The sequence below is a fragment of the Leopardus geoffroyi genome, chromosome A2 (genome assembly GCF_018350155.1).
Source record: "Leopardus geoffroyi isolate Oge1 chromosome A2, O.geoffroyi_Oge1_pat1.0, whole genome shotgun sequence".
In the NCBI taxonomy this organism is placed as follows: domain Eukaryota; kingdom Metazoa; phylum Chordata; class Mammalia; order Carnivora; family Felidae; genus Leopardus; species Leopardus geoffroyi.
In genome coordinates, this window is record NC_059331.1 from 162004051 (window position 1) to 162021441 (window position 17391).

Consider the following 17391-nt stretch of genomic DNA (forward strand, 5'->3'; position numbering starts at 1 on the left):
TCAAAGAGTTGACCTAGGGGAGCCTCGCTAGCTTTTCCTTTAGAAACGATTTTAAAGAGAGACGCACACACAGAGAAGCGCAGGCTTTCAGGCGCTGCGGGCCACGGCCTGCGGGGGCAGAGGGGCTCGAGAACCCACGACACGTTTCTCCGAAGCCTGTGCCCGGTTTTCGGGGCCTCTTGCCCGGCCCGGACTTGCTCGACGGCCCGTCGGGGATGTTGCGGGTGGGGGTGGGGGGCGTCTTCTTAACCGGGTGTCGTGGCGGTGGTGTTTCCATGCTGGTTCGGGGCGTTGTGTGGTGTGTGCGCGCACAGCGGAGGGGCGGGCGGAGGTGCAAGACCCTCTCTTCCAGGGTGTTCTGGGGCGGTTGCTCCGGTGCCCCCAACCTTAAAAAGGTGACCCCCTCCTCGCGAGGTCCGAAGTGGCGGGAAGCCGGGTCCTCAGAGGCTCCCGAGGGCGAGGGAGGCTCTAAAACCCGGAGGAGGAGCCGGTGCGCCGGGGCCGGCGAGGGCGCGGGCGCCCAGGGGAAGGGGCCGCGGGCTTTCAGGTAGAAACACGCTCCCGCTCGCGGGGCCCCGGCCCGCGCGGGGGGCGACCCCGGGGCAGTGGCCGCGCCGGGCGGGAGGTTTCCGGGCCCCTCCCGCGCCTCGGGCTTGTGGGGAGATGGCGGCGACGGTTTCCCGGCTCCCCCGCCCCGGACGCCGATGGCGGTGCGTTCCGGCCCTCCCCCACCAGCTTCTCCCCCACGGTAGCCGGAGCCGGTGAGGCCGGGAGGGCGGGGAGCCGAGGACGAAAGGCGAGAGGGCGGAGGTTGCGTGGTGCAGGCGGCGGCGGCGGGAGGAGGGCCGGCGGGCGGGCAGGGGAGGAGGAGGAGGAGGAGGAGGCGGGAGCCGTGTCGCACGCAGCTCCAGGCGGGGCAGCCCCGGCGGCTGAGGGACGCAGCCAGACCTTGGCGGGACGGGGATTTAACCGGGGCCCGGGCTCAGCGACCAGGTGGAGACGTCGCCCGAGCCATTTAGGCACCAAGGGAAATGAGGGTGAGTGGCGGCGGCGCCGGGGCCGAGGGGAGGCGGCGGCGGCGGCGCAGGCCCGGGCCGGAGCCGCGGTGTCGCAGTGACTGGGGCCGCGGCGGCCGAGCCCAGGCGCCCGGCGAGGCCTGAGCCGCCGAGCCGAGCCGCGCCGCAGCGGGGCGGAATGGCGGCCGGGCCCGGGGACTCGTGGGCGGAGGACGCTGGGGCGGGAGGGGAAGCGAGCGGGGCCCGGCCCTGAGTCACCCCGGCCGGCTCGGGCCTGGCCGGGCCGCGGCCCCGGACGCGGGCTCCGAGCGACCAGGCCTGGACTACGCACTGGAGGGGGGAGCGGGGGGGGGGGGGGGAGGAAAAAAAAAAAAAAAAGCCCGATTCATCGCGCCCGAGGCGGCGGCCTGGTGGCGCCGGCCTCTCTCCTGGCCGCGACCGGCCTCGGGCTGCGGGGCTGGGCGGGCGAGCGAACGGCTCGGGGCAGCCCGGGCGTGCGCGCCTCGCCCCCCCTCGGCCCCTTTCGTACGGCGACCCCTCGGGGCGCCCGGGCTGGTGCCCTTTCTCCCCCCCCCCCACCCCCTCGGGACCGCTAGTCCCCCGTGCGGCGCTTTTCCCCCCGACTCGTGCTCTCAGGAAAGTACTGGGCTCGCGCGCAGGAGGAGCCGCGGAGCCGGGCTGTGCTTTCCGGTTCCCCGCCCGCAGGCTCTCCGGGTCCCCGCCTGCATTGTTGCGACTGTGCAGGACGCTATTATCGGGTCACAGTCGCCCCTTTGCTCCGTTCTCTCGGGGGAGCGGACCGGGGAGGGGCGCAGGGATGCGAGTGCGGCGGCCGAACGGGAAGGAGGGCCCCCCCCCCCTCCGCCCCGGTGCCCGCGAGTCGGGCCGGGCCTCGGCGCGCCCCCGGCCCTGCGCCCGGCGGGAGCGCGCGCTGACCCTGCAGGTAACCTGGGGCGCCGGCGGCCGGCGTGGGGCGGGGTCGCCGGCAGCCTGGTTCCGCCACCTGTGCCGCGTTGGGGTCCCTAGACGGAACGGCTGAGAGAGAGGGAGTTGCTTTAGGAACATTCCTTGAGACCGATCCCCAAAGTTAAGGGTTTTCTCTCTTTAGCGAGCTCTTTGCCAAAACCGGGATTCTCTTTTCCGATTGGATCGCTGTTGTTGCTTTTAGTTCGTAGCTGGCGTTAGTGGTAAGTGTGCAAATACGGAATTGCAGTTAACTTAAGTTATTTATGTGCTGTGTGTAGTTGCCCTTCCCCGAAGTGGCATTAAAACAAAGTTAGGAGTGGAGTAAATGGTCACGCTGTTTTTGAAATGCACTTATTCCGAGTGGCAGAAGGGGAACTAAATTCACTTTTTTAACTTTAAGCCCTGAGTTTTTAGGACCTAAACTGTGTGCAGTTTTAAGTTTAAAACCTCGTTTTGTGGCCACGTTGCCTACCTGATTTTCTGAGATCCTGGAGAATTTATTATGGCTTGTGTAGCAAACTAGGAAATGTTTGAAAAGCAAAACCAGTTTTGTCAGGGAATTTGGGGGGTCGGATAGGAGATTTTCTTTGTTTAAAAAGGTTCTTGGATATTAGAATTTTTTGGTTGTTGTTTTTTTTTTTTTTTTTTTTTTTTTTTTTTACTTGGCAGTGCTGTTTGTTGCTTTCCCTGGTAAGAGGAATCGCATTTCCAATTCCAAAGCACACAAACTTTAACCCTAGGATGCCCATTTGGGGGGGTTTCTGGAGAGTGCTCATGAAGTTTGAGACGGGTGGCTGAATTACTCTCTGAAAATATTAAGCTTTTTTTTCCGTGGTTGGCGCCATCTTTTAAAAACAATTTTGCCAAAAAAGAAAAACACGGTAGCTAGCCTAGTATTTGAATTTCTCATGCCTCCCCTCCGAGCCACATGCTCAGCTCTTTGCAGCAGTGTCTCCCAGTCCTAATGTCTGGGAGACCACATCAGGAGGCCGAAGGGACACGCGAATGCCTCAGCTGATTCTGCAGTTTCCTTCCACCTTACAGCCCCTAAGACTCCTTTGCCTCTTGCTGAGTATCCACGAGGTAAGTAACTTAGTGTCGATTGTCATTACAGCCTTCACACTTTTCAGACTATGAAGTCCTTGAAGGCAAGGGATATGCCTTATTTGTGCACCCCCACGATAGGATAGACCTCGGCCGTGGGTACCTCAGTTGTTTTTTGAATCAATAAATCCAAAACAGTTCTGATCCCCGGGCTGTGGCCACTTCTGATGGGGGCTGCAGAAAGCACTGGCTTGTGCTGGTAGGAATGCAAATTTCATGACAACTGCTGTTAGCCCAGGATCCAATACAGTGCCCCAAAGGAAAAATGCCCGGGTTTTCTTTGTGGAAATCCAGGAAAGTGTTAAGAAAACCAGGGGCAAAACTTTAATTAGCATTTTTCCCCCCTTCAGAGCTAGTTTTAAGGTGCAGCTTTACAGTTTTAAAAAAACTTTTTATTTATTTATCAATTGATCGATTGCAACAAGATTGAAGTATTTTCCGCCAGGTTAAGTATTTGCAGCCTTGCCTTTGAAATGAAATCCCTTGGGAGCTGAGGCCCTTCCCTGTTGAAGAGCTGAGGTGCGCCCAGCGGAGGTACTGGAGTCTTATGTGACCTCACCTCTCGGAAAGGCCATTCTTTCCTTGAGGCCCTTTTTTGTTTGTTTTTTTGGTTTTTGTTTCTGTTTTAAGAAACTCCCTCCTAGTATCCCCAGGAGGCACAGTGGGCCTTTCTTTCAGCATGGAAAATTAAAATGAAGGTACTTGAATTTTTTTTATATTCATTTTTGAGAGACTGAGACAGAGGGTGAGGAAGGGAGGGGCAGAGAGAGGGAGACACAGAATCTGAAGCGCCCTCCCCCCCCCCCCCCCCCCCCCACCTCACAAACCACAAGATCATGACCTAAGCCGAAGTCAGATGCTCAACCGACTGAGCCACCCAGGTGTCCCAAAATGAAGGTACTTTAAATTGAGGGGCTGTTACTTGCCACTCTTCAAGTTAAAAATCAGGGCCCCCAGAAACTTAGGAATGTATTTGTGTTTTTCTTCTTTGCTGTTTCAGCCCCACATAGTTCCCAAAGCCCCCGGCCTTCTATCTTCAGCAGTAGAGTCAATCTGGAATATGAGGTCTTCAGGGGAGCATCGGCTTATTTCGAACTTCTCATTGAGATGTACCTAGAGAAAAGAGTGTCCCATTTTTAAGGGCCAATTCTGGGTTCACCTTGCTCTTTTTTCTGATACCTGGTACTTTGTCAGTAAAGTGGTCTTTTGTTTTTCAAAACTGAGGGGCAAACATTAAATGAAGAGTAAATGAAATTTGGAAGGAAGGCCCTTATGTTTATTAATAAGGACTTTCAGCTCCCTGTTTATAACACGTATGTTTAATAATGCATGCTTTAAACAGAATTATGATGCCTAATGATGTTAAGGTTTTTTATTCACACAGATATTTTCCCACCATATGTATGTTATTTATTCACTTATTTTTGCCGAGGACGTTTTGCATAGAACATTTTGCTTGGTAGAGAAGACCTGGGGTCTGATTCCAGCTTAACTTTGCTGGGCCTGTATTTCCTTATTTGTAAAATAAGATGGTTTTTAATTGATACTATTTTAAGACTTCTTTAGGCCTTCAAAGTGTGTGGATGCCATGGGAATGTCACAGCTTTTAACAGCATTTGAAAAACTCCTCTAAAGCATAATCTTACTCTAGTGTGAAAAACAGACTTGTGAAACCTCAGTTTGATAGTCATTTAAATTTTTTCCTTTGGGCAACTTGGATCAAGTAAGCAGAGTCCCCTCACTGGCTTCCACTCCCTGCTCCAGCAACACTATGGCTGTTTCCCCGTGCTGGGCTTTTGTCCCCAGCTTTTGCTCGAGCTTCCCCTCTGCCACCTGACGGACTCCTGCTCCTTCAAAATGGTTCCACTTAGGCCCTGACCTCTTGTCCCATCCCATCCAGGGCTAGGAGTCCCCCCACGCTCCTCCTCCCCCCCTTCGCCATCCCATGAGGCCTGGCCTGGGTCCCTGTCCCAGCAATTTACCCTCTGATTGGACTGGGTGGTTTCTCCCCCTAGATGGACCTCCGTCAGGGCTGGGAACGTATGCCATCCATCTGTCCCCTACACCTAGCACCCTGCCTGTGTCTACATTCATTTAACTCCTACTGTGTTCAAGAACAGACTCCCACCTGGAATTTTTACCAGACTTCATAAAGTGTGGGTACTGCTGCCTAATCTACCTTACAGCATAGAGCTAAAGAAACTGAGGCTCTGAGTACGGAAGGTCAGACCTAGTAGGTGGTGAAGCCTAGGACGAAGCGGAGAGACTCTGGAGCTCAGGACTGCAGACAGCTGCTTCCTGAGTGTTTTCTATGAAAGAGAAGAGATCAGAATGGAAGTGCCTTCAAGATTGATAACCCATCACGACAACCGAATTCATTGTGCAGAACTCTGCCTGACCGCCAAGAACGCTTATTCTTCTTGGTCTTTCAGCAACTGGTGGACACAGAAGGAGAGTCATTAGGCACTAATGGGATAGAAGTGAACGGTTCAGGGGGCACCTGGGTGGCCCAGTTGGTCAAGCATCTGACTTCGGTCAGGTCATGAACTCATGCCGAGTTCAAGTCCTGCATCGGGCTCTCTGCTATCAGCACAGAGCCTGCTTCAGATCCTCGATCTCCCTCTCTCTGCCCCTTCCCCTTTTGCACACCGTCTCTCAAAAAAATAAATAGAAAGAAATGAACAGTTCTGGAACTTCAGGACTGTTAAATTGGGTGTGATTCATTGGCCTTGCAAAAACGTATAAAACCATTTTAAGACTGTTCAGATCTAACAAGTTGTGATTTTTAAAAAGGCCTGTGTCAGAAAGTATTTTGGAAGACCTAGAATGAATGTGTGCAGCCATTTAAAATCTTGTGTGCATGAAGTGTGTAGGCGCTGGTGAAAATATTTAAAGTAGTGCAAACTGGTTGTAATTCTAGGGTGGTGAACTCGTGTGCTTTTTAATGTCTTCCCAAAAAATGTTTTAAGAAACAACAGATAGAAAAATTTTTTAAGAAACCAAATGATCTTGGGGCGCCTGGGTGGCGCAGTCGGTTAAGCGTCCGACTTCAGCCAGGTCACGATCTCGCGGCCCGTGAGTTCGAGCCCCGCGTCAGGCTCTGGGCTGATGGCTCAGAGCCTGGAGCCTGTTTCTGATTCTGTGTCTCCCTCTCTCTCTGCCCCTCCCCTGTTCATGCTCTGTCTCTCTCTGTCCCAAAAATAAATAAACGTTGAAAAAAAAAAAATTTAATAAAAAAAAAAAGAAACCAAATGATCTTAAGATGGCGAAAGCCTCTCCCAGCACACTACTGAAAGTAGGAACTGTAAGGGAAAACAATTCCTGTAAAGGAAAAAATCAGAATAATTAAGTTTCTGGATGTTAAAATGCCAGAAACAGAAGGACACATGGCAAACAGAGAGATATTATAAACTTACAAGCAATTTAACTTTCCTTACAGAAAGAGGACTTGTAAACCAATAGGATATAGAAGGCACCTTCCTCTGCCATGGGAAAAAAAAAAAAAACGCGCCAACTAGTACTTTCTAAAAGAAGGAGCAGGAAACACGAAAGTTTCAGCTCCACCAGCAGTACTCCTAGAAATGCCAATCAGGGAGATCCTGTTCTTAAAAATTTTGGCATAGAAGAAAAAATAAACCGTTCAGGTGAGGATATGGAGGAACGAGCCCACTCGTGCGTTACTAGAAAGAGTAATTTAGTATGACTTTTCCGAGAGAAATCTGTTGACACAAGCTTACAAACTATGTGTGCCCTTTGAAATCACTCACTCTAAAATTTAAGAGAGGAAATGATGAATAGATTGATGCTCTCATGAGGACACTTATTTAACACCATCATATGAGCGTTTGTTTTCAGTGTTTTGCTGTTAAGGACAATTATTTTATCATTTTTAAATAACTTTGTAATTCTGTATTAATGATTATTCACTGAGCATCAAGTGACAGAAACATGCTATAAAACCATTTGTAGGGGCGCCTGAGTGGCTCAGTCAGTTAAGCGTCCGACTTCGGCTCAGGCCACGATCTCATGGTCCGTGAGTTTGAGCCCCGCGTCAGGCTCTGTGCTGACAGCTCAGAGCTGGAGCCTGTTTCGGATTCTGTGTCTCCCTCTTTCTCTGACCCTCCTCCGTTCATGCTCTGTCTCTCTCTGTCTCAAAAGTAAGTAAACGTTAAAAAAAAAAAAATTTTTAAAAAAACCATTTGTAATGTCTAAAATTGTAGGGTTGTTGTATGTGAGTACATACCTTAAATAAAAAGATGACAAACCAAAAAGTCATAGTGATGATCTCTGAGCAGTGGATTTATGGGCTATTTTTAGTTTAGTTTTTCTGGTTTTCATTTTTTCCTCCAGTTTTCTACAGTGCACGTGTATGTATAATACAGTGGATTAATTTGTAAAAACGACCACAGAAAGAACAGTGGAGCTGGTGGGTCTCCTTGGAGCGAGGCGGTTCTGCTTGGTTTTGCATGGAAATGGCCTTGGTGTTGGCTTTGCGCGCCAGCGTGCTGTCGCTGACGGTTCAGTGTGTGCGGGGAAGGCTGCCCGATTTCCCGTTCTTTCCCCTGCACCTTCATCCTTCAGCTACTTCAGGTCCCCTCACGGTTCATGATCTCCCTGAAACCACCTTAATCTCATGAAACTCATAATTTTGAGATTTTAGTAAATTCTCACACTGGATTCATTACTGACCGGTTGTCTTTGGTGTGGAAGCTTCCTTTTCTTGGTGATGCTGTGAGCTTCCTATCCTTTTTTGCTGACTTCATAACTCCTAGTAATAGGTGCAGTTTTTTGTTTTTTTTTTGTTTTTTTTTTGAAAATTTTTTTTTCAACGTTATTTATTTATTTTTGGGACAGAGAGAGATAGAGCATGAACGGGGGAGGGGCAGAGAGAGAGGGAGACACAGAATCGGAAACAGGCTCCAGGCTCTGAGCCATCAGCCCAGAGCCCGACGCGGGGCTCGAACTCACGGACCGCGAGATCGTGACCTGGCTGAAGTCGGACGCTTAACCGACTGTGCCACCCAGGTGCCCCAATAGGTGCAGTTTTAAATTGAGTGTGTATTCTAAATGACACAAATGAGGAATGCAGTTGGACTTAGGAGAAAAGAGGTACATAGAAGAAACGTGGCACCAAATGCCAGCACTCAAATGCCTTCACTATGTAGGTGTTAACCGTGTCGTGACTGAAGTAGTTAAGTGTGCCCGAGAAGCAGCCAGAAGTCAGGACGCGGGGGAAAGGCCGGAGCCCGAACCTCCCTCCCTGCTGGATGGAAGGAGGCCTGCCTTCCTTCCGGCCCAGAGTCCAGTTGTGCTGGACCGGAGAGAAGTCGAGTGCTTCACCACCTGCGGGAGGGTGGAGAAGAGGAAGTCCCAGAGTGGTGTTTTCTGACTTCCACCATGTGAAACATTCAAAATCTAGGAGGTTTCCTCGTGGGTTCATCTTAGGTGTAGTAGCACCACTTTTTTTTTTTTTTTTTTTTTTTTTTAATTTTTTTTTTTTTTTTTTCAACGTTCATTTATTTTTGGGACAGAGAGAGACAGAGCATGAACGGGGGAGGGGCAGAGAGAGAGGGAGACACAGAATCGGAAACAGGCTCCAGGCTCTGAGCCATCAGCCCAGAGCCCGACGCGGGGCTCGAACTCACAGACCGCGAGATCGTGACCTGGCTGAAGTCGGACGCTCAACCGACTGCGCCACCCAGGCGCCCCTGTAGCACCACTTTTTACTCAGCGCCAGAGACCAGGCTGGACCCTCGTTGGTGACTTTGGAGCTGCTCTCCCTTGGCTTTCTGCTCCTTGGAAATGCCTCACTTGGGACGGAAGCCTCTCCTACCCCTTCCTGGTTGGTGGTGAACTTGGACGCAGTGCCGGGACATTTTACCCGTGTTCAGAGACTCCCCCGGTCACGTCTCCTATTTGACACAGTGAAGAAAGAGCACCAACAGGGGCCTCAAAAGACACACAGGCGGGGTCGGGGGGAGGCTTAGTGATGCGGTAGATACTCAGCCTGTTGAGCAATTTGCCTAGTCTTCCCTTCAGTGGTACTTTGTAAATGTTCTGTGTGTTGGTGACTTTGCCGAGTACGGGTTGTTTTTTGATGTCTGTAGGTGAGCTGGGGCGTTTCTCTGGCGAGGCATGTCATACAATCAGCTTGATATTGTGAAGCTTCATTTGCCTTTGTGGGGTTTGGGGGCGTCACTTTTTATCACGAAGGTGTTCCACTTTACACGTTTACTGCATTTTCACTGTTGTCATGTGGAGCCGTATTTGTCCATCTGTGTTCTGTGACATGTAAGTGATGGGGATGAGACAGAAGATCTGTGAATAAATAAATTTAGGAAATACTTGGTTGCACACTGAGGGACCTTTGACATGTGAGTATCTGTTGCTCTTGTCACAGGGAGATCTAGGTCTTCCAGGGTGTGTATGTCTGTGTGTCCGTATGAGGTGGACCCTTAATACAGCCTTTGAGGGAAGAAAACCCTTGTACCATATTAAAGAATGTATTTTGTTTTGTAGAACACATCGATTTTAGACTCATAGGTGACAACATGCCTTGAAGTAGCAAGTGATCTCCATAAATCGACGTGTTCATTTTTTTTGTGTGTCTTTAGCAAGCACCGATAATGGAGTCTGGAGGCTCTTGTGTTCTTGGGAGTACTGTGTGCGAGGTGCCATCGAGCCTGGGATCCTGACGAATACGGTTAGGTGTAGAGTTGTCTAGAAGCAATTTCTGCTTCGCTTTATTCCGTGTCTGAATCCTAAATGCTCTTACAGGAAGTATCTGAAAACAATTTTTTTAAGCACGTGGATTAGCATTAATTTATAGTCAGTGCTGAGGAACACCAACACCGTCAAAGCGTGCGTCACCCGACGTTTTCTTGGTGGGGTCCTGCTAAAAGTACTTTTTAAACCTGGAAAATACTGGTTTATGGCATTCACTGCAAAGATAGGTCAAAAATTTTTTTCTTTATAACTTGAAACTGCCTGGACTGGAAATTTCAGTCCGTTGAAAATCAGAAGTGGTGTCCCTTTACCCTTGGATTCTTCCCTGCTCTCTCCCATGGGTTCTCCTGATTTCAAGCTCGGTGGTTTCCAGAGTGTGAACAGTGTTCTCAGGAGGTGTTAGGCCGGATTAGTTTGGGAAGCATAACCAGGTTTGTTTTCTGGAGCATTTTGGCCTTTTCAAGGAGGGAATTTAACAGGCAGTGATTCCCAAAGTTTTCAGCCAGTTCGACCCTTTTTTTTTTTTTTTTTTTTTTTTGCTTGAAAGCTCTCTTGACATTAGCTTCTCCGGAGAATATGTTGCTCTTCTAGTTGTATCTTTTAGTGGACGTTCAGGAGCTCTCTCCTGACTTGATTCTCTGTTCCAGTTTATTTTGCTGTGGGGCTTCCCGGTTTTGCTTCCGCGGAGGTAGTTGTGATGCTTCTAACCGTTGGCTCCTGGCTCCTGCTGAGCTCCATCCACACTGACCTCCCGACCCGTCCTGCCCCAGGCGACTCCCGTCTCGCTCCCTGCACCGGGCCCAACTTCTCTCTCGCTAGCCGCCTAGCAGAGACTCCATATTCCGTGAGCCAGCTACCCAGTTCTTCCTCCACAATGCTGTGTACTCGCACCTTTCTTTTTGGTTCCAGTGCCGGCTTCGTGACCTCCTCGCGCTGCCGCACCTGTGTTCAGGCTCAGCCGCGTGTCCCGCGACGAGAGCCTGCCCCCAGTGCGGCTGGGAGTCCCCGTGGTTTCGTGGATTGGGCTCTGCTTGCGGTTCTCGAGCGTCCTCCCGCTTGCGATCCCCCCCTGCTCCCCGGAAGCTCAGAAAAACCCTGCAGCCCCGCGCTGGGCGCAGAGCCGCAGGCCGCCCGCCTCCCCGCTCCCGGCTCCCCGACGGGCTCCTAGACGGCGGGCACCAGGGGCGTGTCGGGCCGGCCCGATGCTTCTGGAACACAACTTAATGGCATTCCAGTAAATCAGACCGGTTTGTAGGAGTTCTGTTAACTTTGAGATTTTACCTATGATGTAGACATTTTCTTCTGATGAGCTGATTTTTAGAAAATGTCTGTGGTTGAAGGATTCACAGACTGTAACCAACAAACCATGGCGCACTAAAATTTCCTTGTGAACATTTGGGTGTGGTGTAAGGTAAACATCCAACCTCTTGCTTTGTTGGTAGATGTATTAGGTGAGTGTGCGTGTTTGTACGTAGGACAGTAGATTCCCGTAATAGTTGTAGTGAAAAGTAATTTTAAAACATTCAGATGACTGTCTTGGCAGCAATGAATGGAACTGCAGTTTCACATTAAAAAAAGGATTTTTTTTTTAACGTGGAGGAGCGGGTTTTGAGGTATTGAAGGCCTAGTATAGACTTAAGTGAACACATACTCTGTGTCCAGTTTGGAAAAAATTGCTCCTAGAATGTGCTGCTTTCTACAGTTACTGCATTTATACCTTGCATAAGTTGGTTTCTTTACAAAGTGTTCATGTGTAAGTTTTATCTTAGAAAATTGAGTTGTTTGTGAAGCTCAGGCCCTCTGAAATATCCTTTTTTATACACGTGTTTTCCCCCCTTACAGAACCATGGGGGGATCTGGATTTTGTGATTTTGGTGTTCTTTAAAAAATACTCATTTTCAACTGGAAACATGGCTTGATGGTTTTCAAAATAAGCTATTTGATGCATAAGCTTGAAAGCTTTGCTTGAGAAAGAAAAACGTAAGTTAATGAAGTACATTATGTGAAGTCAAGAATGTTGGCGGACATTTCTTTGAGGCCTCCCACGTTAGACTTGGGTTTGACAATAAAGACATTAGTACTTCCTCAGTCAAAACTAGCGTGTTGATAGAAATCATGGGGCTCCTGGGTGGCTCAGTTGGTTAGGCGTCCAAATTCGGCTCAGGTCATGATCTCACGGTTCACTGGTTCGAGGCCCGCATCAGGTTCTGTGCTGAGTTCAGAGCCTGCAGCCTGCTTCAGATTCTGTCTCTTTCTGTCCCTTCCCGGCTCGTTCGTGTTTCTCTCTCTCTCTCTCTCTCTCTCTCTCTCTCTCAAAAATAAACAAGACATTAAAAAATTTTAAAATATCAGTCACAGTCTTAATATGTAGAATGTTCTTTATGCGTATTTATGTGTGGGGTTTAATTATTGTAGAGGTGCAAAAGAGCCGCTTTTCTGTTTCTTATTCTGCCTGTAAACAATAACCTAAAAATCACCAGTATCATAGTGACTACAAAAACCAGTTGTGTACCCTGAGAAAAATTCACTACAAATTTTTGCAACTAGAACTGTCTTGATTAGGAGCGGTTCCATTTTTTTTTTTTTTTTTTTTAAGGTAAAAATACTGAGTGTAAATCTGTTTCAGAATCCTCTTAGGGGTAGCTGATGTTATGGGTTTACCACATTTTTTCGTTTGTTATGCATATGGAAGGTTGTTCTGACTCTTAGTGGGGAGCAAGATTAAAAAACAACAACAAAAAGCAACCCTCACCTGCCTTCAAGAGAAAAAAAAACCCTCTGTTACTGAAGGTCATCATCAAATGGCACGTTTTCTGTGAGCCCAGATGATTTACTCAGATAATTGAGAGACTGGATTTATAATCTAATTACATTTGATTGACTCAAAGTCCAGGTTCAATACACGTATATTATGTATCACTCACATAGCTTTTCCCCAGTATTTATAATGTCAGAAGACATAAGTGCTTGATGTTGTAATAGCTACTAAGGACTTTCTCAACAAGCTGGTATTTTTCGGGGCAGTGACTGAACATGTACACAGAAGGGGGTGCAGGTCTGACAGGTGCGCCCACAGGAGCAGTAGGCGAAATCAAGCTCCTAGAAACCCTGGGAATCAAGACCCTCGTCCAGGGGCGCCTGGGTGGCTTAGTCAGTTCAGCGACCAACTCTTGATTTCAGCTCAGATCATGATTTCACAGTTGTGGGATCCAGCCCCGTGGGATAGTGTCTCTCTCTCTCTCTCTCTCTCTCTCTCTCTCTCTCTTTTCTCTGTCGTTCTCTCAAAATAAATAGACTATTGTCCACGCACCAGAAACATTTCAGCTAAAGGAAGGTGATTCTTGATTTCCCTTGGTGTCTGCAGTAGGGTGAATACATTTTTAGAATGTATTCAAATCAAAATGTAAAAACCCTACATCAGATAGAGTGTTGAGGTAGGACTGTGTGTCCTTTATAAACCAATTTGTAGCGAAATGAGAAGTGTCTTTCAAAGTTCACCTAGCTCAGGGCAGTTGCTGACCAGAATTTTTGACTCAGGGTTGATTGTTTGAGTAGCCGCGGCGAGTGAAGCAATGAAAAGGTTTGAGAAAACCCGGACTAGGTGACGGTCTTGTTCGCCTGGCGATGCGGCAGCTTTGGCAGCCCGCCTTGTGGCCGATGCCGGTTAAGGACTTAGCACTGACCCACAAGAGGGAAACCGTTCGCCCCGCGTGCAGAAAATTGGGCGAGTACTTGAACGCCACCGTGGGAACTAGGAGTTGAGACTTCATTTAAACGAAAGGTGACAGGCAGTTGTGGTAAAATAAGCACCTCTCAGTGAAGCGGCCCCCGTGTATGAACCTCCCCAGGGAGGGAGAGACCGGCCCCCTGCACGCGGCCCCCGTGATGGTGCCTCGCCAGCCAAGGGCGCGCGTCTGCACACGCACGGCCCTGTGGCCTTAGGATGTTTCCTGGACCGCCAGCATCCCGCTCACCTCCAGGGCCCCCGTGACTCGCTGTGTGTATCTATCTGTTAGCCTGGGTCCCGAAATTGCTGCGGCGCCAGCACGGAAGAGGAATCTCTTGGGTGCCGTTGAGCACTGAAAACTCTTCGGTTGTGGGTTTTCCAGCCTTCGTGGCTTCAATAGGACAGCAACGCACCCGTTAACTGGTAAGATAGGTAAGAAGCGTTCTTTAAGCTGGCATTTTAAAGCATCCTGTTGAACATATTTGGTGGTAGAATGAAAGATTCGGGTGAGTTTTAAGAGAGAAGGAGGTCGATTGCAGGGCACCTGGGTGGCTCAGTCGGTTAAGTGTCTAACTTCGGCTCCCGGCATGATCTTACAGTTGGTGGGTTGGTGGGTTCGAGCCCCGCGTCCGGTTCTGTGCTGACAGCCTGGAGCCTTCTTCAGGTTCTGTGTCTCCCTCTCTCTCTGCCCCTCCCCCACTCGTGCTCTGTCTCTCTCTCTCTCTCTCAAAAATAAACATGAAAAAATTAAAAAAAAAAAGATTGAGATTTCAAAGAAAATTTGAGCTGTTAGCAACTGGATCGCCAGGTCCGTCAGAATACAAAGCTTCCACCTTCTTTTTTTAATTTTTTTTTTTCAACGTTTATTTATTTTTGGGACAGAGAGAGACAGAGCATGAACGGGTGAGGGGCAGAGAGAGAGGGAGACACAGAAACAAACAGGCTCCAGGCCCTGAGCCATCAGCCCAGAGCCTGACGCGGGGCTCGAACTCACGGACCGTGAGATCGTGACCTGGCTGAAGTCGGACGCTTAACCGACTGCGCCACCCAGGCGCCCCAAAAGCTTCCACCTTCTTGATGACAGATACACTTTGAGGGGAATCTTTGGAAAGTACTGCTCTTGGTATTATCGGTTATCAAGGGTATTAAGACGTTTCAGGCAACATTAATTTACCTCATTTTGACTTAAAAAATATATATATATGAACATGCTCGCTTTGACGTTTCTCCCCTGAGAAGTTTTTCGTTGTATTTTAAATTTAAGTACCACTGTTAGGAATTTCAAGGACACCTGATAACATTTGTAGAAGTGTCACTACAAATAAAAGCAAGTGTCTCCTACGTGCAAGGTGCTCTTCTAAACATTATTTACGTAACTCGTCTGTTGCTTTCAACACCCCTGTGAAGTCAGTATTGTTTATTGCCCATGACACATAACTGTAGGCACAGAAGGCGAGGAATTTGTGCAAGTCCACATAGCTGGTTGGGTCATGAAGCTAGAAAATTGAAGTCTACATACGTTTATGTATTAACTACAGTATTTGAAAAAGTCACGGCCCTGTGTAACGCCGATCCACGCTTTTTTTTTTTTCTTTTTTTGAGCGAGACCGAGCATGAGTGGGGGAGGGGCAGAGAGGGAGATACAGAATCCAAAACAGGCTCCAAGCTGTCAGCGCAGAGCCCGATGCGGGGCTCGAACCCACGAACCGTGAGATCGTGACCTGAGCCGAAGTCAGACGCTCAACCGACTGAGCCACCCAGACACCCCCTGATCCACACTTCTTGAATTGTTTCTACAGTAGGAAATACATTTTATGGGGAAAACCCGGACGTACACAGGCGTAACTGAGATAAAAGATGCACTGAGTAATCCTTACTTTCTTGTTACGTTCTGTGAGCTCTTTTTTTCTATTTTACTTTATTAAAAAGTTCTGGTTGCCGTTTACAAAGTTGATCTGGTGATCCGCACATCAATGAATTGTAGCCCTCAGCTTGAAAAGCGTACATGTAGATAATCGTGATTAAATCTGATGCCGTTTTTCTTTGTTTTTGTTTTTTTTTTTTTTTTTCAACGTTTATTTATTTTTGGGACAGAGAGAGACAGAGCCTGAACAGGGGAGGGGCAGAGAGAGGGAGACACAGAATCGGAAACAGGGTCCAGGCTCTGAGCCATCAGCCCAGAGCCCGACGCGGGGCTCGAACTCCCGGACCGCGAGATCGTGACCTGGCTGAAGTCGGACCGTTTTTCTTTGTTTTAAAGCAAACAGAAATGCTTGGAAATAAAATACACGGCAGCACCAGACGAGATCCTTGAATAAATCTGCGGGAGCAATTGTGCCAAAGCTGAGATCTGCAATTCAGTCTTCAGCAGTGGAAACCAGTTTCTGTGGACAAACCCATCAGTCTGTACAGCACCTGTTAAGTAGTAACAGGTCTTCTGTGGGTTTCCAAGTTTTCTAAAGCACTTGACACTGGCGAAGCTCGGGTCACCCTCCTTGGAAGTCACGTGGTAATGAAAGTAGGAAGGGTCTATGTGCTGGCTGAATGGAAATTGAATGATACTTAGGGCTTTGAGTGCAGTATGTGGGTTTTTAGGATTTGAAAGGACTCTCTCGGTTTAAATGTTCAAGTACTCAAGCTGAAGAAGAAAAATTATTTAATGCCTAAGATGTTCAGAGGAGAAAATTCTGTGCTTAATGACATCTGAAATTTCTCATTATTACAAAATCCTGTGTGTGGGTGTGTTGGGGAATGATTGAATTAGCATGTGCGCATATTTATAATTAGAAAGACAAAGATTGAACACGAGAAGGCAGCTCTATTGATTCATTTGGTAGAAGTGTGAGGGCCTGCTAATTTCAAACCTCTGCGAGTTTTTAGAGGGCGGGGGAAAGGCCGAGAGAGAACTAAGCTGTGAAACTTGAAATCCTTTTGTGCTTACCCCACCCCACAGCGGTGAGTCCTGGCCTTGTTTCTTAACTTTTTTAAAGCCATCGCTGTGAGATTTTTTTATGGCTCGTTTCAGTAATTCTTGTCGGAGCTGTGCCGAAGGCCTCTACATCCTGTGAACGTACCTCCTCTCTCTCAGCCCCGGCTCTGCCTGCAGGAATTGAGAGCACCCGTCCGCGGCTGGGTGACAGCATGTCCGCAGTAGTTCTGCATGCCAGTGGGCTGCGTGGGTTTTGTGTCGGTTCATGTTAAGTATCCTCGGAGATCCAGGCGTCTTCGTAAACCCTTGGAGTAGCAGACTCACCAGTATCTCCAGGGCTCTTGCGGTGCGCCGAGGCCTTGCGTTCAGTGCCGAGGACTCAACTGTGAACGAGGCCCCTGCCCCCCAGCCCCCGCCTGGTCCTAGAAGAGACGTCCTGTGTTCAGAGAAGGACCCTTCGTTGCTGCTGCGTTTTCCGTTTTGGTAGTAACAGCTAGAAGTGCCCGTTTTCTTTATCGAAACCTCCGTTACTCAAATAGCAGTAATTCTTAGCAAAGTAGCCTAATTTTGAATTCAGGAAAGCAAGCAAATACGGTATTTGATATTTGCTTTTTGTTTCCTCACGCTTTCCAGATTATAAAGTATAAGTGTATTTCATGAATGAAACAGGAAAATAAAAAATGAGCCCCTACTCTCATTTTTTTTCAAAGACTTTCTTTTTTTTTTTTTTTTTTTAAAGAGCAGTTGTAGGTCCACAGCAGAATTAAAGAGGAAGGCACGGAGATTTCCCACATACCTCTGCCACATACACAGCCTCACCCTGTTATCAACATCTTGCACCAGAGTGGTCCATAACCTACACTGACACATTGACACATCAAAATCGCTCAAAGTCCGTAGCTGATGCTACCACCTACCTTGGT

At 48.7% G+C, this 17391-nt stretch overlaps 1 protein-coding gene across 5 annotated transcripts in view; it reads left to right on the forward strand.

The window, feature by feature from the left end:
* The first annotated feature begins 475 nt into the window (after positions 1-475).
* The window catches only part of CUL1 (cullin 1), a 106977-nt gene continuing 90061 nt past the window's right edge, over positions 476-17391 (forward strand). For 2 of the 5 annotated variants that reach the window (XM_045496031.1, XM_045496033.1), the window contains exon 1: positions 841-1037. The gene's annotated coding sequence lies outside the window, so the exon portion shown is untranslated. Of the gene's footprint in view, positions 548-655; positions 762-840; positions 1038-17391 lie in introns of those variants that run through there. The other 3 variants (XM_045496035.1, XM_045496036.1, XM_045496032.1) reach the window with 3 other exon arrangements.